This window comes from Littorina saxatilis, linkage group LG17, assembly GCF_037325665.1.
Source record: "Littorina saxatilis isolate snail1 linkage group LG17, US_GU_Lsax_2.0, whole genome shotgun sequence".
Classification (NCBI taxonomy): Eukaryota; Metazoa; Mollusca; class Gastropoda; order Littorinimorpha; family Littorinidae; genus Littorina; species Littorina saxatilis.
The window spans coordinates 67,916,024-67,943,099 of NC_090261.1; the positions used below are offsets into that span (position 1 = coordinate 67,916,024).

At 43.6% G+C, this 27,076-nt stretch overlaps 1 protein-coding gene across 3 annotated transcripts in view; it reads left to right on the plus strand.

Annotated features, from left to right (window-relative positions):
- Window positions 1–27,076, plus strand: part of LOC138952305 (papilin-like) — a 293,828-nt gene that overhangs the window by 92,563 nt on the left and 174,189 nt on the right. The gene's annotated exons all lie outside the window — the stretch shown is intronic.

Here is a 27,076-nt window from a genome sequence, read left to right on the forward strand (position 1 = left end):
GAGGGAGGGGCTTCCAAAATGAGTCAATGGAACAAGGACAGTTGGAATTTAGCATAAGAAAGGGCATTTTGGATCTTTCCTTGAGAAAAAGGGTACCCCCTCCTCCTAGATCCAGCCCCGAAAGTGACCATGCATGATACAAGGGAACATCAACAACAAGAGAGTGTGGGTGTACTCGGACAACACGACTATTCAGACCGTGGACAGTGCCTCATCTAAACACCGCACCGTGTCAGGCCCCTGGAACCCTACACCGTGGACCGTGTCTCCCGACAACAGTGATACACGTACAGACATTTATTTCGTTCTCCTTGCTATGTCATGTGATAAAGGTAGAATCCTGCTTGTACACTTTAAAAGATAAAGTGTTCCCATTTTTAAACACCTTTTGTGTAACCAGTTTTGAGCATAATTTGGCGTAGTACATAAATCTACTTGCAAAAGTTAGCACATCATAAACACTATACCGTTCAAATGAACACTAGTGTTTACCATGCGTTACCGTTCGCTTCTACTATATCACACAGGGTTCAAAACTGGTTACAGACAGAGAGTTTAACAGTGTAACACTTCTGTTTAGAGTGTAGAAGAGATCATCTTCACAACCACGGATATGTCCCAGGAGCTTAACACACGGTAAGAACATTCGTCAACTCAAACACATGCCTGCTTGCTTGCGTTCTGTGCAGATTGGAGTTTTTGGAGTGACACCTATGTCAAATAAGTTCCAACTCTGCACAGAAAGCAGCAAGGCTGTTGGTTTTTGGTACGTGAACCAGAATGCCCTTTATACCAGTGGTAGAATGCCCTTTACACCAGTGGTAGAATGCCCTTTACACCAGTGGTAGAATGCCCTTTATACCAGTGGTAGAATGCCCTTTATACCAGTGGTAGAATGCCCTTTATACCAGTGGTAGAATGCCCTTTATACCAGTGGTAGAATGCCCTTTATACCAGTGGTAGAATGCCCTTTATACCAGTGGTAGAATGCCCTTTATACCAGTGGTAGAATGCCCTTTATACCAGTGGTGGAATGCCCTTTATACCAGTGGTGGAATGCCCTTTATACCAGTGGTAGAATGCCCTTTATACCAGTGGTAGAATGCCCTTTATACCAGTGGTGGAATGCCCTTTATACCAGTGGTGGAATGCCCTTTATACCAGTGGTAGAATGCCCTTTATACCAGTGGTGGAATGCCCTTTATACCAGTGGTAGAATGCCCTTTATACCAGTGGTGGAATGCCCTTTATACCAGTGGTAGAATGCCCTTTATACCAGTGGTGGAATGCCCTTTATACCAGTGGTGGAATGCCCTTTATACCAGTGGTGGAATGCCCTTTATACCAGTGGTAGAATGCCCTTTATACCAGTGGTGGAATGCCCTTTATACCAGTGGTAGAATGCCCTTTATACCAGTGGTGGAATGCCCTTTATACCAGTGGTAGAATGCCCTTTATACCAGTGGTGGAATGCCCTTTATACCAGTGGTGGAACGCCCTTTATACCAGTGGTGGAATGCCCTTTATACCAGTGGTGGAATGCCCTTTATACCAGTGGTGGAATGCCCTTTATACCAGTGGTGGAATGCCCTTTATACCAGTGGTGGAATGCCCTTTATACCAGTGGTAGAATGCCCTTTATACCAGTGGTGGAATGCCCTTTATACCAGTGGTAGAATGCCCTTTATACCAGTGGTGGAATGCCCTTTATACCAGTGGTGGAATGCCCTTTATACCAGTGGTGGAATGCCCTTTATACCAGTGGTGGAATGCCCTTTATACCAGTGGTGGAATGCCCTTTATACCAGTGGTGGAATGCCCTTTATACCAGTGGTGGAATGCCCTTTATACCAGTGGTGGAATGCCCTTTATACCAGTGGTGGAATGCCCTTTATACCAGTGGTGGAATGCCCTTTATACCAGTGGTGGAATGCCCTTTATACCAGTGGTGGAATGCCCATTATACCAGTGGTAGAATGCCCTTTATACCAGTGGTGGAATGCCCTTTATACCAGTGGTGGAATGCCCTTTATACCAGTGGTGGAATGCCCTTTATACCAGTGGTGGAATGCCCTTTATACCAGTGGTGGAATGCCCTTTATACCAGTGGTGGAATGCCCTTTATACCAGTGGTGGAATGCCCTTTATACCAGTGGTGGAATGCCCTTTATACCAGTGGTGGAATGCCCTTTATACCAGTGGTAGAATGCCCTTTATACCAGTGGTAGAATGCCCTTTATACCAGTGGTAGAATGCCCTTTATACCAGTGGTAGAATGCCCTTTATACCAGTGGTAGAATGCCCTTTATACCAGGGGTGGAATGCCCTTTATACCAGGGGTGGAATGCCCTTTATACCAGTGTTAGAATGCCCTTTATACCAGTGGTGGAATGCCCTTTATACCAGTGGTAGAATGCCCTTTATACCAGTGGTGGAATGCCCTTTATACCAGTGGTGGAATGCCCTTTATACCAGTGGTGGAATGCCCTTTATACCAGTGGTGGAATGCCCTTTATACCAGTGGTGGAATGCCCTTTATACCAGTGGTAGAATGCCCTTTATACCAGTGGTAGAATGCCCTTTATACCAGTGGTGGAATGCCCTTTATACCAGTGGTGGAATGCCCTTTATACCAGTGGTAGAATGCCCTTTATACCAGTGGTAGAATGCCCTTTATACCAGTGGTAGAATGCCCTTTATACCAGTGGTGGAATGCCCTTTATACCAGTGGTGGAATGCCCTTTATACCAGTGGTGGAATGCCCTTTATACCAGTGGTGGAATGCCCTTTATACCAGTGGTAGAATGCCCTTTATACCAGTGGTAGAATGCCCTTTATACCAGTGGTGGAATGCCCTTTTACCAGTGGTGGAATGCCCTTTATACCAGTGGTAGAATGCCCTTTACACCAGTGGTAGAATGCCCTTTATACCAGTGGTAGAATACCCTTTATACCAGTGGTAGAATGCCCTTTACACCAGTGGTAGAATGCCCTTTACACCAGTGGTAGAATGCCCTTTATACCAGTGGTAGAATGCCCTTTATACCAGTGGTAGAATGCCCTTTATACCAGTGGTAGAATGCCCTTTATACCAGTGGTAGAATGCCCTTTATACCGGTGGTAGAATGCCCTTTATTCCGGTGGTAGAATGCCCTTTATACCAGTGGTAGAATGCTCTTTATACCAGTGGTAGAATGCCCTTTATACCAGTGGTACAATGCCCTTTATACCAGTGGTACAATGCCCTTTATACCAGTGGTAGAATGCCCTTTATACCAGTGGTAGAATGCCCTTTATACCAGTGGTAGAATGCCCTTTATACCAGTGGTGGAATGCCCTTTATACCAGTGGTAGAATGCCCTTTATACCAGTGGTAGAATGCCCTTTATACCAGTGGTAGAATGCCCTTTATACCAGTGGTAGAATGCCCTTTATACCAGTGGTAGAATGCCCTTTATACATGTAACCCCCCCATCTAACACCACAAAAAAACACCAACAACAACCAACAAACACACACACTAGCAAGAAAACCCCAAACAACAACAACAAAATCCAAGAAAAAAAACTAGCAACAACAACAAAAGAAGAAAAAAAGCGCAAACCCAAACACCCCAGGGACAATAATTGTGTGGTGATGGTTATTTACACGAGAAGAACTAGCTAGAGAAGATACGATCCACACTTGCGGTGAAGCTTGATCTGCAACTGAAGACGGTGTGGTTGGTTTTCTGTCAAAGCGAGTGTGAACATGTAATCCTTAGTGGGCGCTTCTGGATTATTCTTGGATTGTGGCAGAACAAGGTTGGTGCGAACTTTAGGGTGCGAAATATTGTCTCAGCTGGCGCTTTGCAAGGGGTTGAAACAGGTAGTAAGGCAAGTAGCATCCTTACGATACCTTGTGGAGACAAAATTGAGCGGGGGAGAAGACATTGATAATAAAACACCCAAACGCCAGATGCCAAGAAAAATGTATCGTCGTCGTGGCGATCATCATGATCATGATCATCGTCATCGTCGTCGTTGTGTTCCTTCTCCAGTCCTCCTCTTCCTTCTCCCCCTCCTCCTCCTCCTCCTCCTTCTCATCCTCATCCTCATCATCATCATCATCATCATCATCATCATCATCATCATCATCATCAATAACAAGAACATCGATGACAACAGAACAACAACGTTAGCAGCACAATAATGTACACCAGTAACTGTGAACAGCTCGCCCCCGCCCCCACCTCCCCCCCCCCCCCCCCCCCCCCCCCCCGTGTTCTCTAGGATATTAAACAAATAAATCCCCTTTCGCTTCTGAATTTTCCGCTTCAAACAGAAAACTGAAAAGTTTGCATTTTTCCTTCAACTTTTCAATAACACCCTCGCGCGATTGGCTGCCGCCGATTATTTCAGTCACGAGCACTCAGTGGCCCGGATGTTAAAGTGTTTTGACACTTCCTATCACTCAAGAAATACACCCACTTTTTTTGTCTCCTGCTTGTTTCCTCGGTCAAAAGCCGCAGTCGTCGCACTCATTAGTTTTCTTGTTTAAAGATACTGTTCTTCCTGACGATATTAGCCATTGCATATCCATCTGGGATTTTAGATACGCTACTATCACCTCACCACACATACATTGAACACATTGCAGCAACCGGACTCATGACTGGTTACTTTGCAGACTGAGCATTATATTCAGAATCAATATCATAATCGTTGCCGGTAGCCGAGACATTCTATCAATTGCAATGCCGCTTCTTGTTGCCCCCCCACACCCCCCCCCCCCCTCAAGAGTAGCAGAACGTTCGTCCCTTCAGGCATCAAGCTCTCTGTGCTACGTTTTTCGAAGGTAGCTTTAACTTTGTGACCGAAAACAGAAATCAACATTCATATTATGTTGTCCGATTAAAAGAAGAGGAAGTTTTCTAAAGGCGTATGGCATTGACCTTTCTTTGCTGGTGGCCAGAGAGGGTTTTCAGCTGGACCCGCTTGCAGCATTTAATAGGTTTGGAGCATAGACCAAAATTTAATAGCCTGGACAGCCAACTCGTCACGTGACCCTTCGAGGTTACGACTCTCGACTTTCAGGGGCGCGTCACGTCCGGTTTGAAAGGCCAGCGATTCGAAGACAGTGAAAAGAAAGCACGCTCCAGTTATTTGTGACAATGAGAGGTGACAATGAACTGGATTTTCCAAAATTCCAAACTAAACTTAACAAAACTCATCGAAAAACATGTTCCATATGCACTTTTGCTGAGTTTACTTTAGCATTTTCAGAACTTACCTCGGCAACTTCGTCCATGTTTACAATCGACACCGGATATGACGTCCCCCTGATTTCTGAAAGGCCATGCAAGCGTAGGTTCCTAAATGCGAGAGGCGCTACCTCGTAATAGAGAGAAAGAGCGGAGAGGGAGCTAGTTGGCGGTCCAGGATAAATGGTCTATGGTTTGGAGAGAAAATAACAATGTGTGTCCGTAGTTTTTTTTCGTAACGACTTTAATGGCATTGTATTGCTTTAAAGACATGAAAGTACTAATAGATTTTGAGTTACAAAGCAATCACTTGTTAATACTCTGGGCATCGGCGGAAAAATTCCTGCCCGTTTTCCACGAATGCTTGAAAGAGTCAGAGGAAAACTTCGACGTTGATGTTTAGCCATTAGTAATTACACTGATTTTTCTTAGTTAGGTGACGAAACATTCCAGAAGCATCTGCTTCTGCTTTCGTCGCTTAAATTAGTTTAACGGCGTTTGAGAGCGTGTCTGAAATGCTAAGCTTGAAACGAAGCGCAGAGAGTTCAGATGTACGCGGAAGAGGGTGAGAGAGAGCAAAAAAAAAAAAAAAAAAAGAGAGAGAGAGAGAGAGAGAGAGAGAGAGAGAGAGAGAGAGAGAGAGAGAGAGAGAGAGAGAGAGAGAGAGAGAGAGAGAGAGAGAGAGAGAGAGAGATGATGATGATGATTTGATGATGATAATGATGAGGAGGATGTTGATGATGATGATGGAAAATCGCAACATAAATTCCACATAATACATGTAATAAAGAACATACTTTTGTAATTCATAAAGCTTTGCCAATTTTTAACAGCTACTTGCACAACCATGTTAAGACTAGTATAGCCATCTAGGTAGACATATAATGATTATGCAGAGCTTGTTTAAAACTCTTTAGTGAGGTTAATGATCTTATTACAGACGGAATGGAGTTCCACACCATAGAGCCAGAGAAGGCTTGACTAGTTTTGAACAGATCAGTCCTGGGTATTGAGAGAGAGAGAGAGAGAGAGAGAGAGAGAGAGAGAGAGAGAGAGAGAGAGAGAGAGAGAGAGAGAGAGGGTCCTTCAGGATTGGTGAGTGGAGGGGGATGGGAGAATTGGGGATTGGGAGGGGGTGCAGGGGATATCATGTGTGTGTGTGTGTGTGTGTGTACGTGCGTGCGTGCGAGCGTGCGCGTGCGTGCGTGTGTGCGTGTGCGTGCTCGCACGCGTGTGTGAGTGTGTGTGTGTGTTTGTGCGTGTGGCTCGCGTGTTTGTGTGCGCGCTGAGGTGGGGTGGGGGGTGCGGGGTAATTTGCTGGAGTGATGGAGTTAAGTGCAAAACGGCAAGGGATTTGCTTGGGAACTGAACGCTGCTTGTTTTTTCAGGTAATAAGATTGAACTTTTTGAAGCTCCAGAGAATGTGTACATCCCGGTGATTTGAGTGCATTTTGAAATACCACTCCACAGTGTTCTTAATCAGAAGGATATAATTTTGGAACACAACTTGTATCAGCCGTGCATGCTGCGTGCATGAGTTTTGAATAGGTTCATCAACGGACTATAAATACGCCATTCACAGGTAATTGTGGATAGTTTTGCATGCGAACTTTTCTTGTCTCACCCAAATATATAAAGCTCAATCAGGTCGGAATGACTTTTAATGTTCCGGTAATCGTTTTAACGCTTCTTTTATTTCTGGCATCACTGGTGCACGAAAATACTGCACTCGAATGCGCACACAAGGGCAAACAGATAGACAAACAGGCAGAGAGACAGACACACAGATGAATGGGCACAGAATGGCATACAGATAGACAAACAGGCAGAGAGACAGACACACAGATGAATGGGCACAGAATGGCATACAGATAGACAAACAGGCAGAGAGACAGACACACAGAATGGCAAACAGATAGACTGACAGGCAGAGAGACAGACACACAGAAGGGCATACAGATAGACTAACAGGCAGAGAGACAGACACACAGAATGGCAAACAGATAGACTAACAGGCAGAGAGACAGACACACAGAATGGCAAACAGATAGACTAACAGGCAGAGAGACAGACACACAGAATGGCAAACAGATAGACTAACAGACAGAGAGACAGACACACAGATGAACGGGCAGACACACATTTCGTAGAATTGTGTGGAACCAACTTTTTGTCGTAAAAGCGGCACGAACGTGACAAATACAGGTACAAAGGACTTAGATAGAATCTGTACTTTTACAAGCCCCCCAACTGCCCCCCCCCCCCGCCCGCATCTTGTTAACCCTCTAGCCTGACTTGCCTGCTTGCATTTTTATTTATCTGGCTTTAGTACTGTTTAGAAAAGGACCACTCTACTCATGACAAATATTTAGTTGCTACTATACCACACGACTCCACCTGTTCGAATGCTGTCTGTTTAAAGTCAATGTCCTCATTGGCTGTTTTTTATGCAGTAGCAGGATGGTTTATTGGTCAGTACTATTGTGAGCATTAAGCGGCAATTATATGCATGTGTTTAATTTGTATTTATTTGTATTGTATATTGAATTGAATGGTTTTGAAGTGCACGATGTTGTGTTGTATTGTATTGTATTGTATTGTATTGTATTGTATTGTATTGTATTGTATTGTATTGTATTGTATACGTGTTGTGTTGTGTTGTGTTGTGTTGTTGTGCATTGTATTGTTTTGTATTGTATTGTATTGTTTTGTATTACAGTGCATTACATTATATTCTTTTGTATTTTATTGCAGCAATACATTGTGTTGTATAATCTCAGTTTCAAAGTGCATTTACCGTATCAAGATCAATGTTTTTCTTGGGCGAATTTGAAAGCTGCCACAATGTTCAAGGATGACACCATCTGGATGAATCCCATGTATGTGATGACCATTGACATAAACTGTGTACGGCGATACCTTTCTTAAAAAACACACACCAGGAATTCGTTTGTAGAAAATGTTATAATGTGCAAGAGTGACCCGGACCCAAGTTGGCCTTGATTCGGAGGGGCAACACCTTTAAAGGGGGAAGAAACGCAATTTCTATACAGACCATCCAATACGACTGCACTGACTTTCCCTTACCCCCAGGAGAAGCAGGCACATTCTATAAACACCGTACCCTCACCCAATATTAGCTTACTTATTTACTTACTTAGTGAGACACAATTATCAAAAATAGCTCCCAACTCTTTTCCTCCTATTTACGCAAAGCGAGAACCAGACCGGGTTACGGACCTGTCGGAATAATCCGAGAGACTTTATGTACACAGCCGTCTGCGGCGTTCACTATTTCTGCCCCAAACTGATTCGAAATTGATAATCGATATGCGGGAGGGCATACAATATTGCGCTGGTAGATTGCAAGTTTTGGTAATATTGATCAGTGTTTCAGGACAGAGACGCTACGCTCGGAGATTGAAAATGTTTGTTATATTGATCACTGCTTTAGGACGGAGACGTCGGATCTGTGGTTGGTGCCAGTGAAACCGAGGAGTAAGGGGCCCCCGGTGGAACTTTTGTTGAAGAGGGAAAGAGAGAAAGAAAGAACGGAAGAAAGAAACAAGTCGCGTAAGGCGAAAACACAACATTTAGTCAAGTAGCTGTCGAACTCACAGAATGAAACTGAACGCAACGCAACGCAGCAAGACCGTATACTCGTAGCATCGTCAGCAGTGAAATTGACAAGAAGAGCGGGGTAGTAGTTGCGCTGGGAAGGATAGCACGCTTTTCTGTACCTCTCTTTGTTTTAACTTTCTGAGCGTGTTTTTAATCCAAACGTATCCTATCTATATGTTTTTGGAATCAGGAACCGACAAGAAATAAGATGAAAGTGTTTTTTAAATTGATTTCGACAATTTAATTTTGATAATAATTTTGATATATTTAATTTTCAGAGCTTGTTTTTAATCCAAATATAACATATTTATATGTTTTTGGAATCAGAAAATGATGGAGAATAAGATGAACGTAAATTGGGATCGTTTTATAAATTTTTATTTTTTTTTACAATTTTCAGATTTTTAATGACCAAAGTCATTAATTAATTTTTAAGCCAGCAAGCTGAAATGCAATACCGAAGTCCGGGCTTCGTCGAAGATTACTTGACCAAAATTTCAACCAATTTGGTTGAAAAATGAGGGCGTGACAGTGCCGCCTCAACTTTCACAAAAAGCCGGATATGACGTCATCAAAGACATTTATCAAAAAAATGAAAAAAACGTATGGGGATTTCATACCCAGGAACTCTCATGTCAAATTTCATAAAGATCGGTCCAGTAGTTTAGTCTGAATCGCTCTACACACACACACACACACACACACACACACACACACGCACATACACCACGACCCTCGTCTCGATTCCCCCCTCGATGTTAAAACATTTAGTCATAACTTGACTAACTGTAAAAACGGAAGAAAGAAAGAACGAAAGAAAGAAAGAACGAAGGAAAGAAAAGGAATGGAAATCAGAGAGAGACAAAATGAAGGAAGGAAGGAAGGAAGGAAGGAAGGAAGGAAGGAAGGAAGGAAGGAAGGAAGGAAGGAAGGAAGGAAGGAAGGAAGGACAATCGTCATATAAAGATATAAAGCATAAAAAGAGGCAGGAAAAGATAAATTACATGTGGAAAAGTTACTATTATAGCTAATAAGCCACCTGTAAAAGAGGAAATAGCTAACACGACATCCCCGCATGAGGACCCACGAAGTAAGCAAAATGTTGCGTCATTTTTATTGCAAGTAAGGTGCGCGTTTCTGGCTGTCTATAGTTCAGCAGACATATACAAATTGATGCGTCATTTTCATTGCAAACAGCTGGGCACTTCTGCTGTATATAATCCTGGAGGTCGACAGTTATAACACATTGCACATTCCTCCAGGACGACCTTGAAACACTGCTTACGTCATCAAGACCCTTCTGAAGTTTGTTTTTTTGAGCTTTTTAAATTTTAATTTATTTTATTTTATATTGTTTGATTCTCTCTGCATACCTGCAAAACTGACAGATGGTGGAGGCGGAGGGGGCAGCGGGTGGTGGGGGTGGGTCGAGGTTGTAGAAAAGAAACAGAAAAAGTGTGCTTCCGTTTTGATGCCAGCGAAAGGTGTTTGGGGTGCAGAATATACAAATCGCTAGCTCTGCATATTTTAGCCTTATTGCTATCACGCCTTAGTTCTAAGGGAGAAAAAAAGTGATCAAGTGCCACATTTACAGCTTCCCGTTACATGAAAGCGTCGCTTACTATTTCCTTGCAACACAAAAAGTGTGTTTATTTATGTAGCAGGAAAACATTGGCTAATGATCAACACTGTGACAGTGCAAGCTTGCGCACCTCAGGCAGTGTTTGGCAGGGGGGGGGGGGCAGTGTTTGGCAGGGGGGGGGGGGGGGCAGTGTTTGGCAGGGGGGGGGGCAGTGTTTGGCAGGGGGGGGGGGGCAGTGTTTGGCAGGGGGGGGGGGGGGGCAGTGTTTGGCAGGGGGGGGGGGGCAGTGTTTGGCAGGGGGGGGGGGGGGGCAGTGTTTGGCAGGGGGGGGGGGGGCAGTGTTTGGCAGGGGGGGGGGGGGGGCAGTGTTTGGCAGGGGGGGGGGGCAGTGTTTGGCAGGGGGGGGAAGCAGTGTTTGGCAGGGGGGGGGGGCAGTGTTTGGCAGGGGGGGGGGGCAGTGTTTGGCAGGGGGGGGGGGGGGGCAGTGTTGGCAGGGGGGGGGGGGCAGTGTTTGGCAGGGGGGGGGGGGGGGGCAGTGTTTGGCAGGGGGGGGGGGGCAGTGTTTGGCAGGGGGGGGGGGCAGTGTTTGGCAGGGGGGGGGGGAGGGGGGGCAGTGTTTGGCAGGGGGGGGGGGCAGTGTTTGGCAGGGGGGGGGGAGGGGGGGCAGTGTTTGGCAGGGGGGGGGGGCAGTGTTTGGCAGGGGGGGGGGGGGGCAGTGTTGGCAGGGGGGGGGGGGGGGGGGGCAGTGTTTGGCAGGGGGGGCAGATGTCAAGATTTGATTAGTCTGAAAGAGCGTTCCTTGCCACTCGAGGTGATGGACGGGTCTGGGACTAAAGCCTGTGATGTGCGCGTTTGGTGCAATAACTATGATATGATGGGAGCCCTTTGTACGAAATGTAGGCTATGTGGTCATGTATGCAGAGACAGACGCGGAGATACATAGATTTGTACAGAGACATTGACAAAGAGTGGGACGCAATTGAGTGCAAACACGAGAATATGATATGCACGCACGTCCCCACACCCACCCTCCCACACGCACGCACGCACGCACACACACACACACACACACACACACACACACACACACACACACACACACACACACACACTCTCTCTCTCTCGCGCGCAGAGAGAGAGCTAGAGCTGGAAACAAAGTTGCTAATAATTATGTAACCTTGGAAAGCGGGAACATTCATGTTAGCGTATTGTCTTGTCTATTGACACTGATGGGGTTAACTGAGTAAAGGGGGGCAGCATTTTAACCTCTCTACTCTACTGTCCGCACATATATATTCCAGCTGGAAGAAAACAATCTTGCTTCTCTGACCCGGAGATATGTCACTGTGAAGTCTCAGTAATGCGAAAAGACGAGGTATTGAAGGATCCGAGATTCGGGGTCTTGGTTACAAAGCAGGGTTTTGACGGCCTCTGAGGGCTTGTCTCTTGTCCTGGTTATGCAAAAGGGTTTGTTGTTTGCGTCTCGGGCAGCATTTGAACCTCTCTACTCCTCCATACAGAAAACATCTGGAAGAAAAAAAAAATACAAACTTGCTCCAGTGACCTGGGAAATTGGGACATGTCACCTTGAGGTCTTAGCAATGCGAGGAGACACGGTTTTGGCAGGTCCGAGATTCAAGGTCTTGGCCAGTTGCGTCTCTTTAATTTCCCTTCTCTTCCACACAGAAAACAGCTGGAAGGGAACATCGGAAACTTGCTCCAGTGACCTGGGAAATCGGGACATGTCACCATAGGGCCCGAGTAATGCGAGACGACAGGACCCTGAAAGGTCCGAGCTTTTCAGGCCGCTAATTGCTGCCATTGGGACAAAGGCTCTGGCCTTTCACAGATGCTTCAGTGGTCAGGCCGCCCTTACATTGGCCAAAAGATATCGGGACGATGAGAAATTGGTCCTTTCTCAGTCAGGGACGTGGTATTTGTATTGTGTCGGTCTTCGTCGTATATTGATTCCATAGGTAGTAGCAGTTGGTTGTCTATTTAGTGGGGTGTTTCTTCCTCTATCTTGTATAGTTTTTCTTCTTCTGGTGCATGGCTTTCTTAAAAAGAAAAAACAAACAACACGGGAAACACGACCACCAGCAAACAATGACTTCCCTCAATGCTGTCTTTATAACTGTCGATCCTTTCCATCTGTACTGTCATTCTAATTCACTCCCAAGGCGGCAGCGTTGACTACTGATGAAGTTGCGACGTCAATGACTGTGACAAGGGGGTCATCCCCGAGGATTAAGCGGAGCGTGAAGCCACGAATCAGAGTGTGAAGACGGGAATTAGAGTGTGATAAAAACAGACAAGTGGGACAGCGAGCGAGGCGCGCCATTAATACACGGGCTTAACTCAAGCATGGACAATCAAATCGCCGTGAGGTGTGAGGGATCTGGTCGGCACGGTCCCAGGGATCAGATGGCTGCCACGGACTTTTTGTGGTCAGTTGGGGGTGGCAACGATGGTCAACTGTGTTAGTGCTAGTTCTAGAAGCCAGGTGTCCAGTTCTTCACCTTGTGTGTCCTGAATGACGGGTAGGAGGTGAGCGGTTTGTGAGGAGTACGTTTGATTAATAGAGTGGAGAAGTTCTATGGTTCTGTGTTTTGCTGATGGGTGAGAATGTTGTGCGAATCCGGTTTTTGTGTCTTCGTTGTCGTCGTCATATTTGTTGTTGTTGTTGTTGTTGTTGTTGTTGTTGTTTTTGTTATTGCTGCTGTTGCTGTTGTCGTTATTGCTGTGGTTGTTGCTGTGGTTGTTGTTGTAGTTGTGTTTGTTTGTTGTTGTTAATGTTTCTGCTGCTGTTTTTCTTGTTGTTGTTGTGATAAGAAGTTGTGATAGTTTGATGAATTATACTTCAATACTTGAAATGTTCCGTGTTAAACCACTTGAAGTGGCATGGGACAGGTGAAGGTGGCATGGGACAGGTGAAGGTGGCATGGGACAGGTGAAGGTGGCATAGAATAGGACGGGCCTCTGTGTGGTCAATGGCAAATGCTCTCTGACAAGATCCTTTCGCTGAACGGCGACACACAGTTCTGATGATGCAACGAATGGTTCTCGGAAAGAACTAAAGGTTACTATACCTAGCACTACAAGACGGTTGAATGACTCAGTAATAACATTTAGAGAACCAGCGCACCGAAACTAACAGCAAATTGCAAGTTTTGTCAAAACTTTTGCTCGACAGGGATTCTGTTATAATGATAATAATTATGCTATGTGGTGCATAATACTGTGAGATTCAATGCGGTGCGTATAGTTATATTATGCAATTCGGTGCATAATCAGGATTATCAGGATGATCGCAGATCGCCCAAAATTGTGCCGCCATTTCCGCACATCAAAGGCGAAATGTGACAAAAGAAATATGACGCAAAGGACTGTCCTTCACTGCAGGCAATTGCCCAAAATTTTATGGCTATCAAAAAAATAAATCCGAAGCGACATTCCTGATGGTTAACATTTGGAAAAAATGTTTGCACTTTTTGAAGAAGAAAAAATGCATCTTGGAGCCGCAGGGTAATGTTTTCTTACACGTTTCTGAAACATCGGTAAAGAAATGTGTCTATGTTTTTGGCTAGAAGATTCGGTGTCGTTCGCCTGCGCCGTTGAGACATATTGTTGAATTGCTTAACGATTGATTTTTGTGAGATACTTTGAGAGAAGGTTTGCATACGAGGTGTGAAAACGCTATACAGAGTATTGGATTCTAGTGAATGACAGGGAATCCGATGAGTGGGGAAACAAATCTGTCTTGTGTTTTTTGTCAAACCACAAGAAATCTTCCAAGTGTTTACACGCGAAAGTATGGCCGAGCCATGTTTACTATATTTTGTCTGTATTTGATTTGCAAAGGAACCTTCAGGGGCAGATTTGCTAATAAGTGTGAAAAAAAGACGAACAAAAGACGAGATGTAAAGACTTGTTTGCTGATATGTGACAGGAATTTTCCCTGGACATGTTTGTCGACGAATACAAGAGAATATTCAGCTCTTAATTTTATCAGGAACTGGAGTACTTTCCTGAAAAAGCCATTTTCCAGTGAGTGCGAAACTCGGTAAACAAAACGTTTAACCAATATATTGCAATTAAAAAGTTTATTTCTGGAAGCCAAAACATCTATCAGTAGCCCTTTTCCGTTACATAGATGCCAAAGATAGGCGGAGCGTCTGCAGGCAAGGACCCCTTGACATTAAGGTTGGGGGTCCATGGACCCTCTAGGCGGAGCGTCTGCAGGAAAGGACCCCTTGACATTAGGTTAGGGGTCCATGGACCCTCTAGGCGGAGCGTCTGCAGGAAAGGACCCCTTGACATTAAGGTTGGGGGTCCATGGACCCTCTAGGCGGAGCGTCTGCAGGAAAGGACCCCTTGACATTAAGGTTGGGGGTCCATGGACCCTCTAGGCGGAGCGTCTGCAGGAAAGGACCCCTTGCAGTGTTAATGAGTAGCCCTATGCCAGTGCTTGGCAGGACATCTGACAATAGTCCAGCCAACTTGAATATCAATGACATGTTGCCACATTCTTCATGGCGAGATTTGTACAAGCCATTGTGCGTTGTTTTTCATTTATGCATAATAATAGACTTTTAGAAATTATGATGTCTTTGCCAACGAGAGGTAGACAAACTTTTGTTTTGTTTTGCATTTGAGTCCCCATTCTGTTCATTGTCATATTTTTGTTCGTCATGTTAGTTTTCCCACAACGCTAGCAGAAAAAAACCGTTAGAATGTAGGTACTCAAATGTTCACTGCTGTGAGGGATGAACACGTTTTAGTTTGTTTTGTTTTTATGCATTATAGTGTATGCCTTTGATACCCAATTAATACACAATTCTTTCTTTTCTCCTTCTTCTTCCTCTTCTGCGTTCATTGGTTGAAACACCCAAGGACACTCGTGCTTTTGCACGAGTGGGTTTTTACGTGTATGACCGTCTTTACCCCGCCATTTAGGCAGCCATACGCCGCTTTCGGGGCCCGGCAATTCTTACGACACGTACCGTCGAAGGCTTGCACATTAAACTGCAGAAATTTCTCTCTCTCAAGAGACATCTCTCTCAAGAGACATCTCTCTCAAGAGACATTTCTATAGTTTAATGTTGCAGTTGGCAGCTTTTGGATGTTTTTCTCTCTCTCTCAAGTAAACGTGTATTGAGAGAAGAGTTACATTGCCCTGAGTGTTATTGCAGTCTGGAGTAACAGCACTAAGAAGCAGGGTAATTACCGACATTTCTCTGCGCCCTGAGAGAGCCAAAGACAAGCAGGCACAAAAAGCGGGTAATGTGGTGCCGATGACGGCAAAAGTGACACTAAAAGACAGCACTTTGAAACAAAAAATCCCAAGAGATTCAATTTGGGGGATATAAAAAGGGCGAACAGAGTTTACTTCGAAAGCAAACAGAGTAGGGGAAAAGTGTTTGTTTATCTGTCTTTGTCTCTGGATCTTTTTCTGTCTGTCTGTCTGTCTGTCTGTCTGTCTGTCTGTCTGTCTGTCTGTCTGCGTGTCTGCGTGTCTGCGTGTCTGCGTGTCTCAGTGTCTCTCGTCCTCTCTCTCGATTATCTTATGCACATGTTTTGGCATTGTCCCTGTCGAGAATGCTGCATTACTGAAACAGTAATTTATGAAAGCGTCAACTCCTCTCTGCCTGTCTCCGTCTCTCTCTCTCGTCTGTCTGTCTGTGTGTCTGTCTCCATAGACATGTCTGTCTCTGTCTCTCTTTCTCTCTATGTCCTTCTTTGTCTCTCTGACTGTCTCTGTTGCTCTATCTCTGTTTATGTTTCTCTCTCTCTCTCTCTCTCTCTCTCTCTCTCTCTCTCTCTCTCTCTCTCTCTCTCTCTCTCTCTCTCAGTGTCTCTTGTCTGTCTCTCCCCGTTCCTACATCTCTCTCTCTCTCAGTGTCTCTGTCTGTCTCTCCCCGTTCCTCCCTCTCTCTCTCTCTCAGTGTCTCTGTCTGTCTCTCCCCGTTCCTCCCTCTCTCTCTCTCTCTCTCTCTCTCTCTCTCTCTCTCTCTCTCTCTCTCTCTCTCTCTCAGTGTCTCTGTCTGTCTCTCCCCGTTCCTCCCTCTCTCTTTCTCCCTTCCTCTTCTCCTCTTACTGTGGGGAAGGGGATTGTAATGAACAGAACATTTTCAAACAGAAAAAAATCGTCTCTGGGTCGTTCCTTGTTTCAAAAATGTTTTATCTCTCTTTACATCTGTTTGTGTTGTGACGCCCACTCAGTCAGTTTTTATATTTAGTCAAGTTTTGACTAAATATTTTAACATCGAGGGGGAATCGAAACGAGGGTCGTGGTGTATGTGTGTCTGTGCGTGTGTGTGTGTGTGTGTGTGTGTAGAGCGATTCAGACTAAACTACTGGACCGATCTTTATGAAATTTGACATGAGAGTTCCTGGGTATGAAATCCCCGAACGTTTTCTTCATTTTTTTGATAAATGTCTTTGATGACGTCATATCCGGCTTTTCGTGAAAGTTGAGGCGGCACTGTCACGCCCTCATTTTTCAACCAAATTGGTTGAAATTTTGGTCAAGTAATCTTCGACGAAGCCTGGACTTCGGTATTGCATTTCAGCTTGGTGGCTTAAAAATTAATTAATGACTTTGGTCATTAAAAATCTGAAAATTGTAAAAAAAAATAAAAATGTATAAAACGATCCAAATTTACGTTTATCTTATTCTCCATCATTTGCTGATTCCAAAAACATATAAATATGTTATATTCCGATTAAAAACAAGCTCTGAAAATTAAATATATAAAAATTATTATCAAAATTAAATTGTCCAAATCAATTTAAAAACACTTTCATCTTATTCCTTGTCGGTTCCTGATTCCAAAAACATATAGATATGATATGTTTGGATTAAAAACACGCTCAGAAAGTTAAAACAAAGAGAGGTACAGAAACGCGTGCTATCCTTCTTAGCGCAACTACTACCCCGCTCTTCTTGTCAATTTCACTGCCTTTGCCATGAGCGGTGGACTGACGATGCTACGAGTATACGGTCTTGCTGAAAAATGGCATTGCGTTCAGTTTCATTCTGTGAGTTCGACAGCTACTTGACTAAATATTGTATTTTCGCCTTACGCGACTTGTATTTAGTCAAGTTTTGACTAAATATTTTAACATCGAGGGGGAATCGAAACGAGGGTCGTGGTGTATGTGCGTGTGTGCGTGCGTGTGTGCGTGCGTGTGTGTGTGTGTGTGTGTGTGTAGAGCGATTCAGACTAAACTACTGGACCGATCTTTATGAAATTTGACATGAGAGTTCCTGGGTATGAAATCCCCGAATTTTTTTTCACTTTTTTGATAAATGTCTCTGATGACGTCATATCCGGCTTTTCGTGAAAGTTGAGGCGGCACTGTCACGCCCTCATTTTTCAACCAAATTGGTTGAAATTTTGGTCAAGTAATCTTCGACGAAGCCCGGACTTCGGTATTGCATTTCAGCTTGGTGGCTTAAAAATTAATTAATGACTTTGGTCATTAAAAATCTGAAAATTGTAAAAAAAATAAAAATTTATAAAACGATCCAAATTTACGTTTATCTTATTCTCCATCATTTGCTGATTCCAAAAACATATAAATATGTTATATTCGGATTAAAAACAAGCTCTGAAAATTAAATATATAAAAATTATTATCAAATTTTCTTTTCGAAATCAATTTAAAAACACTTTCATCTTATTCCTTGTCGGTTCCTGATTCCAAAAATATATAGATATGATATGTTTGGATTAAAAACACGCTCAGAAAGTTAAAACGAAGAGAGGTACAGAAAAGCGTGCTATCCTTCTCAGCGCAACGAATACCCCGCTCTTCTTGTCAATTCCACGGGCACTGCCTTTGCCACGGGCGGTGGAGTGACGATGCTACGAGTATACGGTCTTGCTGCGTGGCGTTGCGTTCAGTTTCATTCTGTGAGTTCGACAGCTACTTGACTAAATATTGTATTTTCGCCTTACGCGACTTGTTTTCTCTCCGAACAGTCACAGGGCGCTTCCATTTCAGACTGACATTCAACGCAATATTAAATGTGTTGATGTGTTATTTTCAGAGTTCAAAATAGAACTGTTTGACACTTCAAAAACTAGTGCGGTTGATTATTAAACTGTTTGCCCTTTTCCTCCAAAACGATTGAAACACAGACATACACACACACACGCGCACGCACGCACACACCCACACACACCGTGTATAATGTGCCCCGCATCTCGCCAAGATTCATGTTTGACGTGTTTTGTGATCTTTGAAGAGAAACAAGAGTAAAGCAAGACCCACTGATTAAGCATCCTCACCTTGACCTTTTACTTCAAATAGAGCTTTTGTAATCAAAAACCAAAACTATTCTTCGTTATTATGTGGCCCGGTCACCCCTAGTTTCTACCTCAAGTGTATCATTTTACAAGAACAGCATATTTACTGACTTACTTACTTACTGCCCGTTATACTGGTTGACATGTAGGGCAGCAACAAAGGACCTCCACTCCTGTCTGTTCTGGGCCAGTCTCTGGATGGTACCCCACGTATGCTTCAGGGCCTTCAGTTCTCCCTCAACCGTTCGTCGCCAGGTGATATTTACTGACTGACATATTATTATATGCTATTTTGTTCAATGTGGAAGTCTTACTTTTATGTTCCAACACTATACCTTTCCTACGACATGATTAATAGAATTTAGCTGATTTATTTGTGTATAAAGCACACGTCAAAGCCAAAGGCAATTTGGAAGTGAGCTGGAGGTCCAGTCTTTTGTTATACAGTGGAATCCGCCTTTGCAGACCTCGCAATGTAAGGCCTTTTTCTCTTAAAGACATTGCTTTTACACATTTTTCTATTCAAAACCTCTGTGCGTGTTTAATTTTGGATTCATTTTGTTGCAGTGTGGTTTCTTAGCCCCCAGGGGCCAAAACCTTATTAAGAACTTATGAAAACTTGTTGAATGTACCTCCATTTGGAGACTACCTATCTTCGAAGATCTGATTTCTTTAGATTTGTAGAGGTCTTACATGAAGGTTCCATTGTCGTTACATCCCAAGGTCAGGTGAATGTGACGAGATGACCAATATGAAGGTGTTTGGTCCTAAACTCAGTTAGTACGGTGGTCAGCATGGTGTCCAAAGTCTTCAGTGCTTCTCTTTCATCCCTCGGCTCGTAAATTGCAACGTTGGGGAGATGTCAAGTTTGTGTGGGGTGGTTAAAAACCTTGGGATTTTTATGAGTGAAGCAAGCTGTGGGGATGTGTACAGGTCGTCGCTCTCTGGCCTATCTGTCTTGTCCATCTTCAATGTAGGTTCTTAAACAGTCCTTCGGGCGGTTTTTTTGTTTTTCTGCTTCACAAGCTTTGGGAGTCTTTTGGTCTTTGAAACACTTTGTATCTATATATGCTATATTTTCTGCTTCACAAGCTTTGGGAGTCTTTTGGTCTTTGAAACACTTTGTATCTATATATGCTATATTTTCTGCTTCACAAGCTTTGGGAGTCTTTTGGTCTTTGAAACACTTTGTATCTATATATGCTATATTTTCTGCTTCACAAGCTTTGGGAGTCTTTTGGTCTTTCAAACACTTTGTATCTATATATGCTATATTTTCTGCTTCACAAGCTTTGGGAGTCTTTTGGTCTTTCAAACACTTTGTATCTATATATGCTATATTTTTGTATAATGATGGATACCTCCCCTTACAAAATGAGAGAGAGAGAGAGAGAGAGAGAGAGAGAGAGAGAGAGAGAGAGAGAGAGAGAGAGAGAGAGAGAGAGAGAGAGAGAGAGAGAGAGAGAGAGAGGGAGGGAGAGAGTGGGCGGACGGATGGACGGACGGACAGATAGACAGACAGACAGATTGAAACATCTGCTGAGCATTCGCATAGATGTCACGTGTACTGCTCACGTCGAACGTTGGTGTTTGCTGGAGTGTGTTCTGGAGTCTTCACGGCAGTTGCCAAAGATGTGTACAAAGATTCACCTTGTGTCTATAGCTTTAATAGTTTTAAATAGATATGATCATTCTCCTCTACCTCATTCTGTAAACAGGTGGATCTCTCTAAGGGCACGTTGTAAGATTAGGCCCTTGGCTTAAAATGTTTACCCTTTATGTCAATAAAATGTTCTAAGTCTCTCTCTCTCTCTCTCTCTCTCTCTCTCTCTCTCTCTCTCTCTCTCTCCATCTCTCTCTCTCTCTCTCCTTTCTCTCTCTCTCTCTCTCTCTCTCTCTCTCTCCATCTCTCTCTCTCTCTCTCTCCTTTCTCTCTCTCTCTCTCTCTCTCTCTCTCTCTCTCTCTCTCTCTCTATATCTCTCTCTCTCTCTCCCCTCTCTCTCTCTCTCTCTCTCTCTCTCTCTCTCTCTCTCTCTCTCTCTTTAAATCAAGTTTAGCTTATTCTGGCAGCGTTTTGTGGAATTCTCTCCCGGAATTAGTTCGAGTCCCAACAAGTCTCAATACTTTCAAAAAACACCTCTCATTACATTTAATGTCAAATTACGAAAAGTCACAGTGATGGAAGACTTCGTTCTGATTATTTTCATATTGATCATATCTGTCCATAAAGCATCAGTGTTTCATAACGCAAGAATGTATGTATAGCCTACAACGTGTATATAGTCATGTGAATAGTTTTTCTGCCTTTTTTTATTATTATTTTTTTAATTAATTGTTTTACTGTCATGCTTATCTTTTGTAATTGTTTTACGTTTGTATATATATATGTATGTAAGATTAGAATAGTCCCTCTCTGGGCGAGGGCTGGTTGAAAAGAAGCTCGTTTATATTGCTTATGCCACAACCCTCGTAAAATAACATTTGATTTGATTTGATTTGATTTGATCTCTCTCTCTCTCTTTATCTCTTCCTCTCCCTCGTATCTCGCTCTCTCTCCCTCCCTCTCTCTCCCTCTCTCTCTCTCACTTTCTCTCTCCCTCAGTCAACCAAGCAACCAAGCAACCAACCAACTCTCTCTCGCTCTCTTTTACTCTGCCCCCCTCTCTCCCCCTCACCCCCTCTCTCGTTCTCTCCTATTAGATAAAGGCAAATCAACTGTGAAGAAATCTCTTCGGTTTTGTGCTGACGTAGACATACCGTACACCGTTTAGCTTGAACTTGAAAACCCCAACAACTGCAGTTAAGTCTGTGATGAATGGGACATTTTACCCTCCATTAATTTTGCGCCTTACGCCTTCCTGGATTTAAAGGGCCAAAAACTGAGATAATTTCCGCTTGAAAACGTCCGTCTCGAGTTGCTCTTAAAAAGTGTTGTGTGTGTTATAGTGCGCACAATGGAGTTTGTATGTAGAGGTCAAGTGAAACTGTAAGGATGAGTGCATCCTTCTCATGTGGACAATCTTGCATTCCAAACATCGTTTTGCTCTCCGACGCAATCACCTAGTAGATAAGACACCGGCCTCACAAGCCGGAAGGTCGTGGGTTCGAAGTAAGGGTGGAGATTTTTCCGATCTCCCAGGTCAATTTATGTGCAGACCTGCTTGTGCCTTATCCCCCTTCGTGTGTACACGCAAGCACAAGACCAAATGCGCACGGAAAAGATCCTGTAATCCATGTCAGAGCTCGGTGAGTTATAGAAACACACAAATACCCAACATGCATCCCCCGAAACTGATCGGCGTATGGCTGCCTAAATGGCGGGGTAAAAACGGTCATGCACGTAGAAACCTTGGAAGTTTTAGCCCGTAAAGGAAGAAGACGAGTTTTGCTGTCCGCCGTATTACTATCGTTCGTAGATAACACTAGGTCACTGGGATAGCCTTGGGAAGGATAGCCTTCGAAACAGACCATGGCTTGTCTGTGGCGAACTAAGGAGAAGACAGGGTCATATTCCACTGTCAAATGTTCCACGTGGAGGAGTGCACGGAGCTTAAACACACTTTGCGCCTTGTCTGACCAATTAGTCAACAATCAGTCTTGGCATGAAACACAGTCGTCTGTTGTGTCTGAACACGGCGATAGGACAGAATGCTGTGTTTTGTGGGTTTGGTTTCTCTCTGCAGCTTTTTCTCCTTGTGTGTCTTGTCGCACTTCAACACTTAACGTTGTCACAAGACACACCTAATTCCGTCTTTTTTACAACCCAGAGTTAAAAAAAACCTTTAAACAAGAAAAGAAAATGAAAAACAAATGGGGATGAAAGTCGCTTGTTCATTTCTATTCTCTCATGTGCTAGGAGAAAGGATCTGCATAACTCTCACTTACTCTATTCCATGTCGTATGCATCTAGAGCGCTTACTTCCCTTTGGTTATCCATTTATTTTTAAAACTCACGTCTCCCTTTTTACATTTAGTCAAGTTTTGTTACATTTAGTCAAGTTTTGACTAAATGTTTTAACATAGAGGGGGGAATCGAGACGAGGGTCGTGGTGTATGTATGTGTGTCTCTGTGTGTGTGTAGAGCGATTCAAAGTAAACTACTAGACCGATTTTTATGAAATTTTTCATGAGAGTTCCTGGCTATGATATCCCCAGATGTTTTTTTCATTTTTTTCGATAAATGTCTTTGATGACGTCATATCCGGCATTTTGTAAAAGTTGAGGCGGCACTGTCACACCCTCACTTTTCAATAATATTGATGACATTTTGGCCAAGCAATCTTCGACGAAGTAGGCCGGACTTTGGTATTGCATTTCAGCTTGGAGGCTTACAAATTAATTAATGACTTTGGTCATTAAATATCTGAAAATTGTAATTAAAATTATTTTTTATAAAACGATCCAAAATTACGTTTATCGTATTCTTTATCATTTTCTGATTCCAAAAACATATAAATATGTTATATTCGGATTAAAAACAACCTCTGAAAAATAAAAATATAAAAATTATGATCAAAATAAAATTTTCGAAATCGATTTAAAAACACTTTCATCTTATTCCTTGTCCGTTCCTGATTCAAAAAACATATAGATATGATATGTTTGGAATAAAAACACGTTCAGAGAGTTAAAAAGAATAGAGATATAGTAAAGCGTGCTATCCTCCTCAGCGCAAACGCTACCGCGCTTTTCTGGATTTTTAATTTCACTGCCTTTGCCACGAGCTGTGGACAGACGATGCTACGAGTGTACGGTCTTGCGGGAAAAAAAATGCAATGCGTTCAGTTTCATTCTGCGAGTTCGACTGAGCTTGACTAAATGTTGTATTTTCGCCTTACGCGACTACTTGTTTTTCTTTGTGCAGTTTAATGCTTACCGTTGTGACATGAAACACCACCGTTTTTTTCCTGTCTGCACAAACACAGCTCCAGCTAATTTCCGTTAGTCTCTCGGCGCAGTTTCGCACTTTGCAATATAATTATGTCACGCGAAACATCAATTTTCTCGTCTCTGGGTGCAAGTAGGAAATGAAGGTCAAACAAGTGTTGATGCGTTTAAACTTTCGCAGCACCCCTCAAAGTGGAAGTGTGGACAACATTGGAAAATGAAGCTCTCTTCTTGTACAAATAACAGTGACAAGCTTTAACCTGTCTCACTCTCACAAACATGCTTGTGGACTCAACACAACACAAGTTTTGGGGAGGGTTTCGTACGTGTTTCTCATTTTGTCTTTTGACACCTTTCAACACTTACCGGAGTCCCATGTCCTCACCCCCTCCCCACACATCAGTAACGCTAGCACTGAACTTGGAAGCGTCGCATCCAGAACTGAGGGCACTTTCCCTGTCACACTGACACTAGAGCGAACCCTGCCCACACAACCTTGACACTTTGGGGCTCATTATCTCCCCTGACAGGGCTGCTCATTGCCGGCAGTTGCCTTTTCCTGCCATGGCCTTTTTACGCTTGACGTCAGTAGGAGGCGGCTGTGGGGCAGGTTTTATTTCATTACTTTTATTTATTCTCTTTTATTTATTTTACACCAGTGTTAGTCTCCTGTGAGAGTGGACAAGAGATGTGTTTTGTATCCTTACCGTTTGTGTGATTGAAAATGCAAGCCGTCCTCCGCCTCCTCCTTCTTCTCCTCCTCCTGTTCCTCCTCCTCCTCCTGTTCCTCCTCCTCCTCCTCCTCCTCTCTTGTTGGGCGGTCCTCTCTCTTCTACCCTGATCTCCTACAGTCCACATTGTTTATCAGACGTCTCATTCATTCCTTTAGCAAAATAAAGAAAGAAAAAAAGAAGAAGAATGAAACCATTCGAGCAACAAAGAAACAAACAGCCTCACGGCTGGAGAATAAAGTTACGAACACGTGTTCTGAGCAGCAAAACAATCTCGTCATGCGGGCAGGTTATGGCTTACACATTCTTCCTTTGATGTTTGGGCACGATAGTCTAGGGCTATAAAGCATTGTGTTTTGTTAATACGGATTTATTACGCTTGTTACAAGCAGTGAAGTTATCACGAGCATGAAAAACCAGACGCTTGTACCGGTGTGACGTTTTCATCTTTCGCCGTGTTGATATTTCGATTCTCGGCCTCGTTGATCTAGTATAAACTCTACACTGAACAAAAAAACACCCTTCGATAGTACTGATAAGCGACCTTGTGTACCTTACATTCATGGGGCCAAATTTGTCCAACCAATTTTTTTTTAATGCTTCCCTTCTTACTCAAGGGACGTAACCACTCGGTACACGTTTTCGAAAAAATCGATTTTGGGGGTGAAATCTATTAAATTTCACCACCAATTTTCTTCACATGCAAGAAACTGACATGCTTTTCGTCCATAAATAATTTCACTTCTTAATTTTACCTGGAAACAACATTTCAGTCTTGAGTATATATATATCGAGGGGGAAATATGTACACAGGCGAAAGATGAAATCGTGACACCGGCGTGAGTTGCTGTGCTCTCACTCTCACTCCCACACACTGGAAAAAGACAATTTACCCTTTCACGAGGACAGTAATCACAGAGGGAATGAATGCTGGATTTCTGTGTGTGCATCTCTGTCTTTGTCTCTCTGTGTGTGTCTGTCTGTCTGCCTGTCTGTCTGTGTGTGTGTGTGTGTGTCTGTCTGTCTGCCTGTCTGTCTGTGTGTGTGTGTGTGTGTCTGTCTGTCTGCCTGTCTGTCTGTGTGTGTGTGTCTGTCTGTCTGCCTGTCTGTCTGTGTGTGTGTGTGTCTGTCTGTCTGCCTGTCTGTCTGTGTGTGTGTGTGTCTGTCTGTCTGCCTGTCTGTGTGTGTGTGTGTGTCTGCGGGTAAATGCGTCTCTCTCCCTCCTTTTATCTCTGAATCTCTCTGTCTCAGTCTTTTTGTCTCTGTCTCTCTGTCTCTGTCTGTCTCTCTGTCTGTCAGTCTGTCTGTCGCTATGTCTGTCTCTGTCTCTTTGTCTGTCTCTGTCTCTTTCTCTCTCTCTCTCTCTCTCTCTCTCTCTCTCTTCTCTCTCTTTCTCTCTCTCTCTCTCTCTCTCATTCTCTATCTCTCTCTAACTCTTAGTCTTTCCCTCACCTATAGTCTTTATCTTTGTCTCCCTCAGAGTCTCAGTCTCTCCCTCTGTTCCTCCCTCCCCCTCACTCTCTCCAAGTCTATCTCTATCTATCTATGTCTCTCTCTCTTTCTCTCTCTCTCTCTCACTCTCACTCTCTCCAAGTCTCTCTCTCTGTCCCTCTCTCCTGAAGAGGAAATGAATGCAGATTGTTTCTCTCTAGCTGTCTCATCCGCCCCCTCCCCAGTAGTGGTACATACATGCAATTGTTTCGCTGTGGGCTGTGACAAGCCAGCTCTTGACACGGTGCCCGAGTAGAGAGATCCAGACAATTGTCATGCAAGAACCGACGCATACGCCGGAGCGCTGTCTGGCATCTGGTGCTGAATGAACAATGCCCTCTCTGCTTCCTGATGTCTTTTTATTTGTTTTTGTGTGGTGTTGCTGATTACAAGGGTCATTATTTTATCTAGCTGTATTATTTTATCTAGCTGTATTATTTTATCTAGCTGTATTATTTTATCTAGCTGTATTATTTTATCTAGCTGTATTATTTTATCTAGCTGTATTACTTTATCTAGCTGTATTAATTTGCAGAATGTTTCCTTTGTGTTTTATATTGGTGTTTTTCCCCCTGTTCTTTTTATGTGTAGCTACTGACCGCAAGAGGATAGTTTTTAATTTTTAATTTTTATTTGTTAACAAGCTGCATTAATTTGCTGACAGCAAGTTTCTTTTTTGTGTGTGTGTTTTTGTGCTGCAGGTTTGCTGATTGCATCGCGTTTTTGTTTTCCGTGCTTTTGTTGTGCTTTACTTCTGCGGGAGTTTGTTCTTCTTTTCTTTTTCATCCTCCCTCATTCACTCATTTTCCTTCCTCCATCTTTGTCCGTTCTTCCCTCCCTCCATCTTTGTCCGTTGTTCCCTCCCTCCATCTTTGTCCGTTCTTCCCTCCCTCCATCTTTGTCCGTTCTTCCCTCCCTCCATCTTTGTCCGTTCTTCCCTCCATCCATCTTTGTCCGTTCTTCCCTCCCTCCATCTTTGTCCGTTCTTCCCTCCATCCATCTTTGTCCGTTCTTCCCTCCCTCCATCTTTGTCCGTTCTTCCCTCCCTCCATCTTTGTCCGTTCTTCCTTCCCTCCATCTTTGTCCGTTCTTCCCTCCATCCATCTTTGTCCGTTCTTCCCTCCCTCAATCTTTGTCCGTTCTTCCCTCCCTCCATCTTTGTCCGTTCTTCCCTCCATCCATCTTTGTCTGTTCTTCCCTCCCTCA